The sequence below is a fragment of the Euphorbia lathyris genome, chromosome 4 (genome assembly GCF_963576675.1).
Source record: "Euphorbia lathyris chromosome 4, ddEupLath1.1, whole genome shotgun sequence".
Lineage (NCBI taxonomy): Eukaryota > Viridiplantae > Streptophyta > Magnoliopsida > Malpighiales > Euphorbiaceae > Euphorbia > Euphorbia lathyris.
The window spans coordinates 26,058,511-26,075,759 of NC_088913.1; positions in this window are offsets into that span (position 1 = coordinate 26,058,511).

Sequence of the window (17,249 nt, forward strand, 5' to 3'; positions counted from 1 at the left end):
ATACATCATCCTAGGTGGCTATTTAATTCGCGTGCTTGCATTAAATTTTGCAACGGATTCTTACTCAGTGTTAAGAATTTCAAGTGTTTAAAATTCTGAGTATTCAGTGTTATGCAAGGAAGAAGTTCTTATGCTTAGTAGCTCAGCTTAAGATAAATACTCAGCATATATATATCTACTCAGCAAGCAATAGCATAAATCATTCAGCATGGTAATTCACTCAGCATGCATACTATACTTGGAATTTATTGAAGAGGATTAAACATACCAATGGCTTCTCTAAGTATGTTGAATTGCTCACGAGCCAGTGGCTTTGTGAAGATATCAGCAAGCTGCTCATCCATTGGGACATAGGACAAATTGATCTCTCCATTGAGTACGTGATCTCTAATGAAGTGATGTCTTATGCTGACATGCTTTATCCTGTTGTGCTGGATTGGGGTCTTTGATAAGTCAATGGCACTTTTGTTGTCACATTTGACTTCAATTGTTTTGGTCCGAACGCCATAATCTTCAAGCTGTTGCTTAATCCATAGGACTTGAGCAACACAGCTTCCAGCAGCAACGTACTCAGCTTCAGTGGTTGACAGGGCTACTGACGCCTGCTTCTTGCTGAACCAGGACACAAGACAGCTCCCAAGGAAGTGGCATCCTCCTGAGGTGCTTTTTCGTTCAAGCTTGTCTCGTCCGTAGTCAGCATCAGTGTATCCAATGAGTGTGAAATCATGAGTATTGGGATACCACAAACCTGCATTTACTGAGCCTTGGAAATATCTAAGGATTCTTTTTACAGCTATGTAATGAGATTCCTTAGGGTTAGATTGATATCTAGCACAATAACATACCAAAAACTGAATGTCCGGCCTACTAGCAGTTAAGTAAAGTAGAGAACCAATCATACCTCGGTACAATCTGCTTTCTACTGACTTACCATTCTCATCAGCGCAGAGGACAGTGTCAGTGCCCATTGGGGTAGATATTGACTTACAATTTTCAAGTTCATACTTCTTCAATATCTCCTTAGCATACTTAGTTTGACTGATGAAGATGCCATTTTTCCCTTGTTTGATTTGAAGTCCAAGGAAGAAATTGAGTTATCCCATCATTGACATTTCAAACTCAGTCTGCATCTGCTTACTAAATTCCTTGCACATTGACTCGTTAGTGGCACCAAAAATAATGTCATCAACATATATTTGAGCCAGCAGGGTATCTTTACCCTTTCTCTTAATGAATAAGGTTATATCAGCTTTACCTCTGACATAATTTCTAGTCAGCAGGAAATTGGTCAGCCTCTCATACCAAGCATGTGGTGCTTGCTTGAGACCATACAGAGCCTTTTTGAGCTTATAAACGTGGTTTGGGAATTTAGGTGTGGGAAATTAGGCTAAGGTATAGCAGCGGAAATATAAAATTTTTAGCCTATTTCCTTTTTAACCATAGGATCCGTTAATCGTTATTTCATATAAATAGGGATAAGAAGGAATACCTTTCGATGAACAATCTACCGTTGTTAAAGAAGCGCCCACAATTCTGTTGGTCCCTTGTAAGGTTGCAAGTATAGTTCCAAGGGGGGGTTAGGAACTATTTAAACTTTTTGACAATTAGGGCAGACTTCTTTTTCTAAAAAAAAAGGTTTTACAGCGGCGCTGAGTAAACAACAAGATACTGGCTTAGTCAACTGGTGACTAGGTCAGTTTCTTAGCTTGAGTCAGAAGATAGCACTTAGAGTCTATTCCTGAGCTCAGACGTTTAATGCGCACAACTCAAACTTGACCTCTTTACTTGGTCAGTTTTTGGTTATTTTAAGCAAGCAATATATATAAGGAGTTAAAGGTAAGAAATACTTCACTCAGCAGATTTATCCAGGTTCGGCTTCTTCTAAGCCTACGTCCTATCCCCGGAACACGTTCCGAGATTTCGAATCCTCTACTGAGCTCTTTAAAGGTAGAGCCTCAAACCTTTTACAATCTTAGCAACTGAGTATGACAAGAGTACCTTCCTCTATACCTCTACTCAATCCTAATCTCTCGCTGAGTACTAAAACCGAGTACTCAGCCTCTCCTTTCTATCTCTAGAAATGATAAGTGTTTTGTCCTATACAAAGATTTGCTAAGACACTTTAGACGATTGAAACAATCACTCTAGACTTTTACACAGATATAAGAATTGTAGTGTAAGATTTGCTTTGCTTCTTTGCTTGCAGAACTTGTGTAGAAATTTGGTCAGCGTAATGGCTTGATCAAGTTCTGTGTTGAGTGAAGCTTCTGATGGCACTATTTATAGAGACGTCTGGGCATCGGTCATTTCGAATTTCGAAATAAACGTTGGAGGGAAACGGCTACATATCGTTGTCATCCTGACTTGCTCAGAGCTCTTGGCCAATCAGAATTGTGTATCTTCTGTCCTCGGTCAGCTCAGCAGACTGTCTCTCCTTTTATGGTAAAGTCAATTGGACAGCATACTGTGTCGTCTGAACTTTGCCCAAAGGGGAAATACTTTGTCTGGAAGTTTTCCTTTGCCAGATGCTGTCTTGTACGCTTTGTCGAGACTACTCAGCAGCTTCATCTTGAAGTTGTTCCCGAAGGTCTTCTAGATCCTTCCTTTTGCTGAGTTGCGTTTTGTTCAAAACGGCAACGTCTTAACACACGCGGGCCGAGTTGTACTGAGCTGTTTGACTTGGGCCTTGACTTCCGTATTGGGCTTGGGCCTTTTAATTCTTATGTCTTATAACAATTTTAACTCAACATTGAACAAACACATTAGTAGAATAAATCAAAGCATTTAAACTTAGTGTGTTTAGAATATGTATTTTAAATTATACTTAAACAATTTTGTCAAATCAAAATTATGCGGAAAGGTGTTTCAACAAACTCTCCCATTTTGATGTTGGCAAAACTATTCAGCGAGGAACTCAGTATGAGCTCCCCCATGATAGTTGACCTAGTATAGTTTAGCAAACTCCCCCGTAAGGGTTGAGCTACTGACTTAGTTTTACTCAAAACATTTAAAGGTTTAAATGAGTAAGTCTAAGGTCAGTTTTCAGATATAGGTCAGCAATTTCAACATATTCTATTTACTCAGTATTAAGCGGAAGGTTTAGTCATATAGAGCGCGCTGAGTAATTTGTTGTTCAATGAGTTCTTATCAGAATGCTTTATAAACACATAGGTCAATGTCAAACATGTTATCAGCATTTGATTTAGTCAATAAATGTTACAAGTATTAAACATAGTTGATTTAATTGAAGATACGTAATGACTCGGTACTTAGTAACATATATCATAACTCAGAAATTGAATAAAAGATGCAGATATGATATATAGATAGAAGTCAGTGATTACACAGCAAAATATATATAGATAAGGCAAATAGATTACAACTGACTTAGCCTATACTGATCTAGCCTATCTATTTCTTTTTCTTGTGTTGCGACTGACTTCGCTCATGCTGAGCTCTAGCTGCATGTTCTTTCTCCCCCGTTTTGTCAACTTCAGGGAGTCTGAAAGCATCTATTAACACAGCTCGAGTCAGTTCTTGGGAGAGCTCCTTAAGTTTCTCAGCGCTTTCATTTACGCCATCAAAGATGGCAACTCCATCAGCTGATACCTCTTCGGGTACTTTGAGATCAGCAGCACTGAGCATATTGACGCTAAACGCTTGAGCTTTTCCTTGCCAGATAAGAGCTTCAGTAAGGCCAGCAAAGATTTGGTGAAAAGTCTTTAACAGAGCTGTGTCGTAATACTGACGTTGAATGTTGTTATGACGAATGTGGTTGAAAGTTTGTTGTGCGAGAGTCAGCATCTCATTCTGCTTCATTGTGTCAGTATCCATCTCTTGCTTATTCAGATTAAGCAACCGTATAGCCTCACCAATTTGCTCTATCGAGCACTGACTGTACGAAACCATTTGCTCGTTGGTCTTAAGTTGCTCAGTATGAAGCTGAGCAAAGAGCATCTTGATTTTAGATGAAGTGGCATAGTCAGGATGCGCAGCTGACAAGTTCTGGACTTGTTGGTGGAGAGAGTTCAAGTGTTGCACGGTTGTCAGCTGGATCTCAGCCAGCTTAGCAATTGAATCCTGCTTAGCTTACTGGGCTTGGAAGGATATAACGATGTTCAGCAGATCCTTGAGTCCCTTAACTTCGTTGAGAAGCTGAGTGACTTGGGAAAGCTGGGTGGTCTCAAGAATTGAAGATCCATCAGCAGGAGGAGTGGAGTGTTGAAGGTCTTTGATTAATGCTTGCACTGAGTCAATGATCCTTTTGCCGGACTCAGTGGCATTCAGATAGCTTTGTGATCCTTCAGGGACATCAGTATGACCGGAAGGAAGAGGAGTGAAAGGAGTTACCAGGTCAGTGACTGGAAGTGATGAACCAATCTGCACTTGTGTTTGTGGGATAGGTGATTGATCGGCAGAGAGTTGAGTTGGAGAAGTTGTAATGCGAATACTGTCTGTGCTGACGGCAGAAGTGTGTGGAGTCAGCACCATGCTAGAGGAAATAGCATGAACAGTAGACGGCTCAACCTGACTGGTTGATGTTACAGAAGCATTGGGGTCGGCATGTTCCTATTGAGAAAAAACAGAGGCTTGTTTTTCTAATGGCGCCGATGTAGTGGAAGTGGATTGGCGATTGAAAAACTTGAGTTTGACGGTAGAAGGGTCCTTAGATGGCTTTGAGAGGACAAAGTCAGGAAGAGTTGGTGGTTGCACATGAAGTTCACTGTCTAGCTTCTCACTAGCCTTAACCAACTTTCTCCTTCTACGAGGTGGAGTGACAGTATGGTCAGGTTCTCTTGAGTGAGAAGGGGAAGATTCTTGTTGCTCATTATGAGGCTGGTCAGCTTGCTCTTCAGCTGGATCAACAGTGTGTTGGTCGAGTACTTGCTCAACTCCAGCAGCCAACTCAGTATCGGCATGCTCAACCTCATTCTCACTGGAAGTTTCCTCAGAGTCCTCAGCGTCATCCTGACCACTGGCTTCTTCTTCTTTTTCTTCTTCGGTACTGTCACCGTCACGTTCTTCCTCAACTTGAGAGATGAAGTGATCATCTAGTTGTACCTCATGTTCATCATGCTCAGCTTCTGTACCTTGACACTGGGTGAAGTGAGAGTCACCCGGGACAACGAAGTCTGTAGGTATGGCATTCAGTGGAGTCAGTGTTGAAGACTTCTGCTTCTTCTGAGGTTGCTCCATAGCTTCCTTAGTTCCAGGCTCACCTTGCCTGCTTCTTTTCTCAGCTGACTTACCAGCTGACTTCTGCCTCTTTGCTGGAGACTCAACGTTTTGTGAAGGAGTCTTAGCAGTTTTCCTTTTACGGGAAGCTGGGGCCTTAGTCCTTCGCCCTTTCTTTGGCTCAGCAGTTTCTTCAGCTTGGCCAGCAGCAGCAGTAACTTTTCCTTTCTTCAAAGGCTGTCGAAATTTTAGAGCTCTCAGGGAGGCTGCTGTGATCTCAGTTCCTCGAGTCTTCTCCTCACCTTCAAGATCAACCTTATGGTCAATGAGGATTCTGGTGATGAGTGATCCAAGCCGCATCGTGCCAGTGCTTCGAAGGAAACCAGCAACGAGAAAGACCGGCATGTTGATGGGAGTGTACATCAGCATGTGCCATATAAAGCACTGCTCGAAATTTGTTGCTGATGTAGTGCAGTTGATCTTCGGGTAGATGAAGTAGGTCAGCAAATAATGAGCCATCTTCTGGTGCTGACCCATTGATGAAGCTGAGACTTCTCCTGAGTGACCCTCAGGTTTGCAGAAGTTGTGTACATAGTCAGTTTTATCCTGATCTCCCGATCTTCTCAGCCTTGCTCCCTCAGTTTTTAGCTTGAGAAGATTTTCTATGTAGAGAGGGTTGATGAAGATGGTTTTGTCTTTCACCACTGTGCACAGGTAGTCAGTGTTGTCATTTGCAACTTTGAGGTTGTGGTAAAACTCCCTCACTAGGTCAGGATAGGTTTCATCCCTAACCGAAAACAGCCCAGTCCATCCATTCTGTGAAATCCACTCGCATAATGGTTGTTCATTTTGCACGAAGTTTTCCGATACCCATCTTGAGGGTTCAACTTTCCATTCACGGACATTATCGAAAACCTTGGAGTAAGTTCTGATTTTTACGGGTTTTCCCTGACCAGAGGTTTGGCCAGTTTTTCCTTTGCTCGGTGTAGGAGGATTTCCAGTAGGTTCATCGGAGCTAGTCTTTTGATGGTCGGCACCGGAGATGTTGTAGGATACCTTAGTCATTTTCGAGGATGGGGAAGGTTTAGAAGGATTTTCAGAGAGAAGGAGTTTCTTTGCCTTAGGATTTGATTAAGCGTAAAGAATAAAAAATGGGGAATTACCCATTATTTATAGATGGAATGAGCAGTGTGGATTTAATCGAATCCATGTGTCAGTTTTGCCTTGGGATTGTGTACCGACAAAGATCCTGGCATTTATGACACATACGGCGAATACGTCATCCTAGGGCTAAACGCGTGCTATTGCATTTATGCTAACGGATTTAACACTCAGCGTTTAGAATGTCAAGCGTTTGATATTCTGAGTGGTCAGTATTGCATTTACGGATGATTTCTAAGTTTAAAACTAACTTACTCAGTATGCAAGTTTACTCAGTATTTGCTGTTTAATAAATTTCAATGAGTACACAACAAAGACAATCATTCAGCATAGTAATTCACTCAGCATGCATATACATTTAGTTCAGGAATTTACTGAAGAGGATTGAACATACCAATAGCTTCTCTCAGTATGCTGAACTACTCACGGGCCAGTGGCTTCGTGAAGATATCCGCAAGCTGTTCGTCCATTGGGACAAAGGTCAGCTTGATCTCACCCTTGAGTACATGGTCTCTAATGAAGTGATGTCTGATGCTGACATGCTTCATTCTGCTGTGTTGAATTGGGTTCTTTGAAAGATCAATTGCACTTTTGTTGTCACATTTGACTTCAATTGTCTTCGTTTGAACACCATAGTCTTCAAGCTGTTGCTTAATCCATAGGAATTGAGCAACACAATGACCAGCAGCAATGTACTCAGCTTCAGTGGTAGACAGGGCTACTGACGCCTGCTTTTGGCTGAACCAGGATACAAGACAGCTTCCTAAGAAGTGACATCCTCCAGAGGTGCTTTTACGTTCCAGCTTATCCCGTCCATAGTCAGCATCAGTGTATCCGATGAGTGTAAAATCATGAGTATTTGGATACCATAAACATGCGTTCACTGAGCTTTGCAAATATCTAAGGATTCTTTTTACAGCAATGTAATGAGATTCCTTAGGGTTAGATTGATATCTAGCACAGTAGCATACTGAAAACTGAATGTCCGGTCTACTGGCTGTTAAGTAAAGTAGAGAGCCTATCATACCTCGATATAATTTGCTGTCTACTGACTTACCATTCTCGTCAGCGCAGAGGACAGTGTCAGTGCCCATAGGAGTGGATATTGGCTTGCAATTTTCCAAGTCATATTTCTTTAATATCTCCTTGGCATATTTGGCTTGACTGATGAAGATGTCATTCTTTCCTTGTTTAATTTGAAGACCGGGGAAGAAGTTGAATTCTCCCATCATGGACATTTCAAACTCAGTCTACATTTGTTTGCTAAACTCCTTGCACATTGATTCGTTAGTTGCACCAAATATTATATCATCAACATAAATTTGGGCCAGCAGGGTATCTTTACCCTTTTTCTTAATGAATAAGGTTGTATCAGCTTTGCCCCTGACGTAATTTCTAGTCAGCAGGAAACTGGTCAACCTCTCATACCAAGCACGTGATGCTTGCTTGAGGCCATACATAGCCTTTTTGAGTTTGTAAACATGGTTTGGGAACTTAGGGTCCTCAAAACCTGGAGGTTGATTTACATAAACCTCCTCGTTTATAACTCCATTAAGAAATGCACTTTTGACATCCATTTGGAATAATTTAAAGTTCATGTAAGATGCATATGCACATAGAATTCTAATTGCCTCTAGCCTTGCCACTGGGGCAAAGGTCTCACCGTAGTCAATACCTTCTTGCTGACTGTAGCCCTGAGCTACAAGCCTTGCTTTGTTCCTGACTACGTTTCCTTGTTCATCCATCTTGTTCCTGAAGACCCATCTTGTTCCGATGGTCTTTTGACTCTTTGGATGAGGCACTAGCTCCCATACATCGTTTCTTCTGAATTGATCGAGCTCCTCTTGCATTGCGTTCATCCAGAATTCATCGTACTCAGCTTCAGCGAAATTCTTCGGTTCTTGAACTGAGACGAAAGCAACATTGCTGAGGTACTTCCTGAGTTGATTTCTCGTCATCAGGGTATTCCCAGCAGAATCAAGGATCGCACTCTCTGAGTGCCCTCTTGGGATCCTTATCTCTTTAGGTAGATTCATGTCTTGTGCTGTTTCTGTTTCAACAATCTCTGCAGAAGTAGATGGGTCAGTAAAAGTAATCTTAGGTTCACTCTTACTCTTGGTCAGCCTTTTCGTGAATGACTCAGTAGCTGGTTCTTGGTCAGCGGTGGTTACTGAGTGTGGATCATCTTCGGTCAGTGGCTGGTATCTACCTGCAGGGTCAGTTTCGTCGAACTCTACATGTACTGACTCTTCTAAAACTTGAGTTCGCTTATTAGAAACTCTATATACTTTTCTGTTTGTTGAGTAGCCCAAAAAGATAGCCTCATCAGCTTTTGAATCAAACTTTGCTAAGCTATCTTTGGTATTTAAAATAAAACATCTACAGCCAAAGGCACGAAAGTATCCAATATTGGGCTTTCGTCCTTTCCAAAGTTCATAGGGGGTTTTCTTGAGTATAGGTCTAACTAGAGCCCTATTAAGAATATAGCACGCTGTGTTAACAGCCTCTCCCCAAAAATACTTTGGAAGCCTATGCTCATCCAGCATTGTCCTGGCTATTTCAACCAGAGTTCTGTTCTTCCTTTCTACAACCCCATTTTGCTGAGGTGTTCTAGGAGCAGAAAAATTGTGGTCAATGCCGCTGGCTTCACAGAATTCAACAAACTTTTGGTTTTTGAATTCTCCACCATTATCACTACGGATGTGAGCTAATTTTAGGTCTTTTTCATTTTCAATTTTTCTAACCAAATTTGAAAATGTCTCAAAGGTTTCATCCTTGCTGGTCAGCAAGATGACCTACGTATACCGAGAGAAGTCATCTACAATGACCAAGGAAAATCTTCTTCCACCCAGACTCAGCGGCTGGACTGGACCAAAGAGATCCAAGTGTAGTAACTCTAACGGACGTTTAGTTGAGACAATATTTTTGCTGTGAAAAGATTGTTTGGTTTGTTTTCCAACTTGGCAAGTGTGGCATAATTGATCTTTTTCAAATTTAAGTTCGGGCAGTCCCTCAACCAATTGCTTTCTTGCTAATTTGGCCAGGAGGTCCATGCTTACATGACCAAGTCTCCTGTGGCATAGCCAGGAATTTTCTTCCTTTGATACTAAGCACACAGTTTTTGAAAACTTTGTCTCTAAGTCTAGCATAAAGACATTATCTATTCGAGGGGCAGTTAATATTAACTCATTTGTTTTACCCTCGTATATTTGACATCCAGTAGCATCAAATATAACTTTTCTCCCATTGTCACATAGCTGAGCTACGCTGAGTAAGTTATATTTGAGTCCGCTGACTAGGGAGACAGATTCAATAGTAGGATTACCTCCGATGGTTCCTGACCCTACTATCTTACCCTTCTTGTTGTCTCAAAAACTTACGCTCCCTCCTCGTTTACGCTCAAACGTGATGAACTGAGTTTCATCACCCATCATATGCCTTGAGCATGCGCTGTCAATATACCACATCTTTGACTTCTCGGCACATCTCAGGCTTACCTGCATTGTAACTAGTTACTTTTAGGTACCCAATTCTTTTTGGGTCCTTGCTTGTTAGGTGCAATAGATAAAGCATCATATTTTATTTTATGGCGACATACATGGACAGTATGGCCATTCTTTCCACAGAAGTCACAACTGACCTTCTGTTTAGGATGTTTCACTGACTTGTCAGCACCCCAGTGCTGAGCGTGGCAGCACACCTTAGTGGTGTGTCCTAACTTCCCACAAAAGTCACACTGGACTTTTCGCTGGGGATTCCATCTCTGCTTAGTACCTTGGTACTGAGTTCTCAGAGGACTGTTTCTTTTATTTGGAACCTTCAGTTGGTTCTGGATAGCTGTGATGTCCTTACTCAGTTTCTTTGAAACTGACTGGACTTCAGAGACAGACTCATGTATGATCTTCATGTTATCATGCAGAGTTGTATTGTCCTGAAGAAGGTATCTGAGGTCACTCAGTTTGACCTCTTCCACTTCATCACAGCGCCTGCTGAGTGCTCTAACTTTCTTATTACACTTCTTGACAAGTGTATAGAGATCACTCAGGGCATTAACCATATCGTTTCTGAGCTGGGGAAGAGAAATTACCTCATTCGATTGCTCCTCGTCATCTGATAGGTCAGCATGCTCAGAGACGCATGGCTCAGCAAGTTCGTCAGCCATGAAGCATATCTTCGCTGACTCGGTGGCCTCAGTTTCTGTAGATGAAGACTCATCACTGTCGCTCCAAGTAGCCACTGATAGGGGCATTTCGTCCCTATCTCTTAGCGTGGTTTACGGTTTATTTTCGAGCTAAATAAATAAGTTTAATTACAAAAATAATGCGTTTTAATAAAATAATGAAATAAAAGTAAAATCCGAGCTTTCGGTTAATTTCCTTTATTTTTAGTTGCATTTAAAGAATAAAATGTCAAGCTAACTCGGCTCGTGAGAAGTGTATTTCGCAGGTACAAAAATACAATACACGCAGGGCGTATTCCCATCCACGCGGGGCGTGCAGACAAGTGAGTCAGAAATAATTGATCAATCCTGAACCACCACATGGAATCTACTCAGCACACGCAGGGCGTGTCAACCACGACGCAGGGCGTATGACATCTGTCAGAAAATGATTAACCCAATCCTGAAAGTCAGACTGCATTGTCCCCTAAGTCAACTATCAATACGCAGGGCGTGTTTTGGGATACGCGGGGCGTACATGAGGTAATTCGAGCAATAAAATGCCAGGAGCTCAAACACGCAGGGCGTATATCAATACACGCAGGGCGTCTCCTCCCATACGCAGGGCGTTTCCTGAGAATTCTGCACCAAATAATGTACCTCTATGATTATACTTTGTGAAATTACCACTCCACCCCTAGCTTGATGTATAAATAAGAGTGACTAGCACTCATTTTAGTAATCTAGACCTAGCCATAGAGTTTAGTAACCTAGACTTGGCTATAGAGTTTAGACATTCAGATTTTGTATAGCTTTATTTTATCCCCTTTCGGGCTTGTTCGTTGATCCCGGCATTCCGTCAAAGTTCCGTCCCTTCTCCGTTCACCAAGCTCGAAAGTTCCACCTCCAAGTCCTAAACGACGGCCTTGAGTCCGGTTGGCTAGTTCCGCGGGCCGATTCTTCCCTCTTCGCTTGCCAATTAGCTTGCACTCTTCCTATGTACTAGGCTTGGTTGTATTCATCATTTATGCTTTCCACATTTATAATATATGGTTTGCAATTTCCGTTTCTATATACGTGTTGATGTTTATTACTTGTTTTGATGCCCATAATTGACTATTGTGTAGGGGAACGCGATTTCCGACGCCATCCGGGCTATCTTTAGGGATTCATATAGGTGTTGCCTTACCGGAAGTGACGCTCCGGAAACCGTAGGACTTGACACGCCACGGAACTTACGGGCCCTAGTTTCTGATCCCCAGCATTAGACACGCCTTGACTAGGAATCACGTAGTCTGAGTACTTCACGGGTCGGTCGAACTAGATGTAGTCGTCTTTGCAAGAGTCGATTATTAATCGTATATACTCGGAGTCTTTGTTTGTCATATTTATAACTTATCGTCGCCGTTGCACTTCATAGAGTATTTGTTATATAAAATCTGTCTTACCAATAGTTTAGGAATAGTTGGTGGTTGTCACCAAAACCCTTTAAAGTATTCACCGCTTAAATAACGTATAAAACCGAGTCGTTTAATACTTGTAGTTATAAATCCCGTGGATTCGATACCCGGTCTTAACCGGATTATTACTTGATACGACGGGGTACACTTGCCCCTAAGTAGTGACGTCTAGTGAATTTAGAGCAATTAGAAAAGACCACATCCATAGTCCCATAGCACACTCATATCACACTACATCCGTAAACAAACATACACCGCTAGACGAAATCCCACACCAAGTTTTTGGCGCCGTTGCCGGGGATTTATAATTTCTTGCAATATTAGACAAAAACGTTTTATTGTTAGTTTAAGCACTCGTAAATATTACTTTCTTTTTGTGCGAATAAGTTATTTTGTTTCGTGTTGTTACTAATGATTTGTTTCATGGTATGATGCTTCATAGTCGTCATCGGTGGGACGACCGCATGGATGACGAACGCCCACACTCAACCTCGCAATTCGATGTGATAAATTCTTTGCTTAAAGATATTCATGAAAGTTTATCTAACACTGAGACATATTTCAGGGAAATAGGAAATCTATGGGCCAGATTGAAGTCTCCTCTTGATTCCGCCGCGGACGAATCAATTCGAGATTCCAATTCGGTTCGCCAAAATAGGAAGCTCGAGTTAATTGAGTTTTCTCAAAAGGATCCCCCAAGGAATAAAAGTCATTTCAGTTGTGAGAAAACGGACATCGATGAGTCGGTTATGTGCGGACCCATGGAAATAAATCCAAAGTTAGAAGAGTCGGAGGTTCCTTCTACGTCGGAACATTTCACTCTTTTTGAACTACCAAAGGAGTCAAAAAAGGAGCAAACTAAATATTCAATAATTTCTATAAATATAGTTTTTGGTTTTTGTTAAATTCTTTTGAAGCTAACAATCCGTTTTGTAGGCACGGGTTGTTTATTCAAGAATTTGGATATCTTACGCGATTAGAGGCATTCACCTAGGATGGGAAGAAGTCAGGCTACCTCGACTCTAAACGTAGCATCGGTTTGAATTTCTCAAACCACTTGTTTATATATATCTAAACCATTTTTTTTATTTGCACGCTTTCTTTATTTTTACATGTGACATTTTTCCTGTGTCTTGTTATATTGGTACTATTTTTATTTTTATTTTTATTTTTATCTTTTCTCAAAAATTAAAAGAAAAACAAATCCCTTTAGAAATCCAAATATACGCGGGGCGTATACACCCATACGCCCCGCGTGTTCCGGGCTCTGCTCTTTTTCATAGCAAAAATTGCAGAGGACGTGGGGCGTCCCTACTCCACGCCCTGCGTGTTTCCCTTTTCTACAAAGAATAAAAAGCCACGTGTCAGGGACACGCAGGGCGTCCCTTCAGGCACGCCCCGCGTATCCTGGGGAGCTGCGAAATGTAGATTCCCCATGGCAACCTTTCCTCTTTCCTCCCCTATCAATCACCTCTTCCCCAAAAATCTTTCCCACTTCTCCACTCCACCTCCCTTTCTCTCCAATCACATCACAACCTTTTCAAATCCATAATAAATTCATCTTAATCACTTTCTTAATTACTCATTAAGAATAATAAAAACATTAAACACACTACTAAAACCCATAAAAATTTGAAAAGACCCTCTTCAAAATTCAAAAAAACGTGCATGCACGCGGGACGTACCCCTGTGTACGCCCCGCGTCTCCGCCTTCACCCAGAAAAAATCTAACTAGGAGACTTGACACGCAGGGCGTATCATACGGTATGCCCCGCGTGTCCTACCAAAATAAAGTCAGGAGGCGGGATACGCAGGACGTGGCCCCTTCACGCCCCGCGTGTCCCGCCTGGGAATCCGAACACTCTTGGATTCCCCCTTCTTTTTCTATTTAAACTTACCCTCCTTTTCCCCTTTCTTCCTCACAAATCACTCCAACCTTCCCCACTATCTCTTCATTCTTGCTTCCCCCTCATACAACCATGACCCAAAGCAAGCGACCCGCGAGTGACCTCCCCCCACGTGCCACTCATGCTCGCTCCGCTCGTTCCACCCAAAATCCACCATCTCCCGACCGGGAAGAAACCCCACCACTCATCCGACAATACCGGGCACCCTTCCACCTTCTCTCCGAGGCCGAGGCCGAGGCTTATCACACCCTCTCCACCAATCAACCCTTGGTCCTCCCATACTTCACATTGGACACTCTCGAGCATGACAACATCCATGATGCTTTCGTAGAACGCCTCCGCACTCTTGGTTTGGAGGACCACTTCCGGGCTCGTCATCATGTTTATCCATCCTTGGTATTGGAATTTTTCACCACCATGGCTTCCAACAATGTCCCGGGTGCGGCCCTTTTCACCTTCCGTCTACACAACAACCCCTTCTCCATTGACACTCAATGGATCCACACTCACTTCACCAAACAAACCGAAGAGGGCATCGCTGCATGGCCGGATGGCGTCTCCGCTAAGGAATTCTGGACCTCCATCACCGGGTCCAACAAATTTGACGTCTCCAACCTCCGACCATCATGCATCCGAGACCCCGGCCTCCAACTTCTCCACCGGTTCATCAATTATTATTTCTCGGGGAAATCAGAGGCTGTCAAGGTGAACATTCACGAACTACTTGCCCTCTATTGTGCCGAAAATGAGCTTGCTTACGACTGGTCCTATCTCGTGGCGGTCCACCTCCACGCAATGCCACGACGGAAGCGGGCTAAACTCGGTTTGGGCCACCTCATCACTATCTTTGCCACCTCCGCCCTCGGCGCAACCACCTTGGATCGCCTCCCAAGCCACGAACCACGGCCGCTAAGTAAAAACGCTTTCAAATCCCTTAGGCAGCCTACTTCCGGTCCGGGGGAGAGTTCGGGGGCGGCCCGCCATGCGGAGGAGAACCAATATCAGGGGGATAGCGGTTCGGACTCGGACATGGGGCTTAACTTCAGCCCACCACCCAACCATGACTTCAATGACATTTATTCCCGGTTGGGTGCGGTGGAGGCCCAACAACGTCAAGATCGGACCCATTTCGATTCTCGATTCGAGAGCCTCAACGCCACCATCACCACTCGCTTCGACACCCTTGAAGCTCACCGCCTCATGGATCACTCAACTTTCACCACTCGTTTTGACGCGCTTGAGGCGCAACGAAGAGAGGATCGGGCCAACTTTGACGCTTTTACCAACACCTTCTTCGCCCACTTCAACATCCGTGACCCTACTCCGCCTTCTTCTTAGTCCCTTAGTCTTTGTGTTTTCTTTATTTTTTCTTGTGCTCGTTTGTGTTTCATTACTTTCGTTATCCCCTATGTACTTTTAATTTTGTTAATCGTATTATATGCTTTGTTATTTCCGCTTTTATGTGTTTTGGAATAGCCGGCACGCAGGGCGCCCACCAAACTACGCCCCGCGTGCCCCAGTTAATTACGCAATAATCGGACCAGGAGCAGAAACACGCAGGGCGTCCCATTCGGTACGCCCCGCGTGTTTCCACCTCTGGTCCCAACGTGTTTAAAAAACACCTTTTGCGCAGGGCGCCTCTTCTGGCACGCCCTGCGTGGGGACCAGCAATCTGGGCCCCCTTCTTTTCTAGCTTTATCTTCATTTTTGCTTTTGTTTTCTTTCTTTTCTTTTGCGACGTTTTTGGAACTAACGTCACCTTTTAACACGCGGAGGGCCGTGCAACCCCGCACTTTCAGTTTGTTTTGCACTAAACAAAAACAAAAATCAAATAACATCAAAATATTAAACAAATTTATTAGCTCATAAATCATTCCGACACACCACCTCCCTCGGAAATCAATTAAAGTTCCGTTATTTGTCCTTAAAAGTAAAAAAATCGAAACAAAGGATCGGTTTCGTTAAGGAATTTTGGTCTTAGTTCCGAAGTTAGGGAATTTATGCAAAATCTAGGTTTGTACTAATCAAAAGCATTTGAGTCCTAACCCACGGGTCATCTCCATAATAAAGTTTAAAAAGGCAATAAAAACGGGATGGTTGAGAATTTAGCGAAAACTCGATAGTACACAATTTAAACCCGAATCTTTGTGAGGCATGTTTGAGCCTAAAAGAGTTCGTACGAGAACTCTAATTCTTTCACAATTTTTCGAGAGCTTTGACTTCACTCGACTCATAGAATTTGCATCCAATACCGGGTTAAGTACACTTATTTTTTGGTAAAAAGGCAATAGATGATAAAACCGAACCCACTTAGGCTAATTTTTCTTAATTTATTTTTCTCGTTTTCATTAAACATTAGGAAACCCCTTCGAGCCTAATAACCCATTTTTTGTTAATACCCTTTCAACATCCAACCCTTTTTCCTCTTGTCCAAATACCAACAAAATCAATTTGCACCCGAATTATCCGAAATAAGTCACGACCTTAGCAAATGAGCACCATAAACTTTCAAAATTTTGTTTTTGTGCCTCTATCAAAACAAAGGATACGATAAAAGTAAAAAGGCATTCTCAAGCTCCACCCGAGCAATTTTGAAGTACATCTTGTAAAAATTAGCTAAGGCCGAAGCAAAACACGGTGCGATCATAAGTCGGTATTTTGGAACTTGAGTTTCTCAAAAACTAACCACCAAAAAGCCTCCCACATTACAACCCCCCTCCGGGTTCATTTTTAATATTGCCTAAACCATAAAAGTAGGAGGAAAAACCTGGATAAAAATGCAAATTCAACATGATCTCGAGTAAGTGCAAAGAAGAGCGATAAAACACCGACCCACCTAAAATTGAGCGTAAGAGCGAAATTCCGTGGTGAGGTACTATCGGGTTCTCAAAAGATAATCAACCCCCGTTAATATTGCCTATTAATCTTGATCATGGAGGTTTCAAACAAGTTTTGTACTCAATTGTTTGCGTGGTTACTTACCGAAACCTTTGCATAAAACCATAGCTTTGAAACCACGCACTTGGTAAAACCCCGAAGGTTTGTTTCTTAATCATCTCAATCCCTTGTCTTTCGATTTCTTTTTACTTGAGGACAAGTAAAACTTTAAAGTCCGAGGAGGTTTGATAGGGGCATTTCGTCCCTATCTCTTAGCGTGGTTTACGGTTTATTTTCGAGCTAAATAAATAAGTTTAATTACAAAAATAATGCGTTTTAATAAAATAATGAAATAAAAGTAAAATCCGAGCTTTCGGTTAATTTCCTTTATTTTTAGTTGCATTTAAAGAATAAAATGTCAAGCTAACTCGACTCGTGAGAAGTGTATTTTGCAGGTACAGAAATACAATACACGTAGGGCGTATTCCCATCCACGCGGGGCGTGCAGAC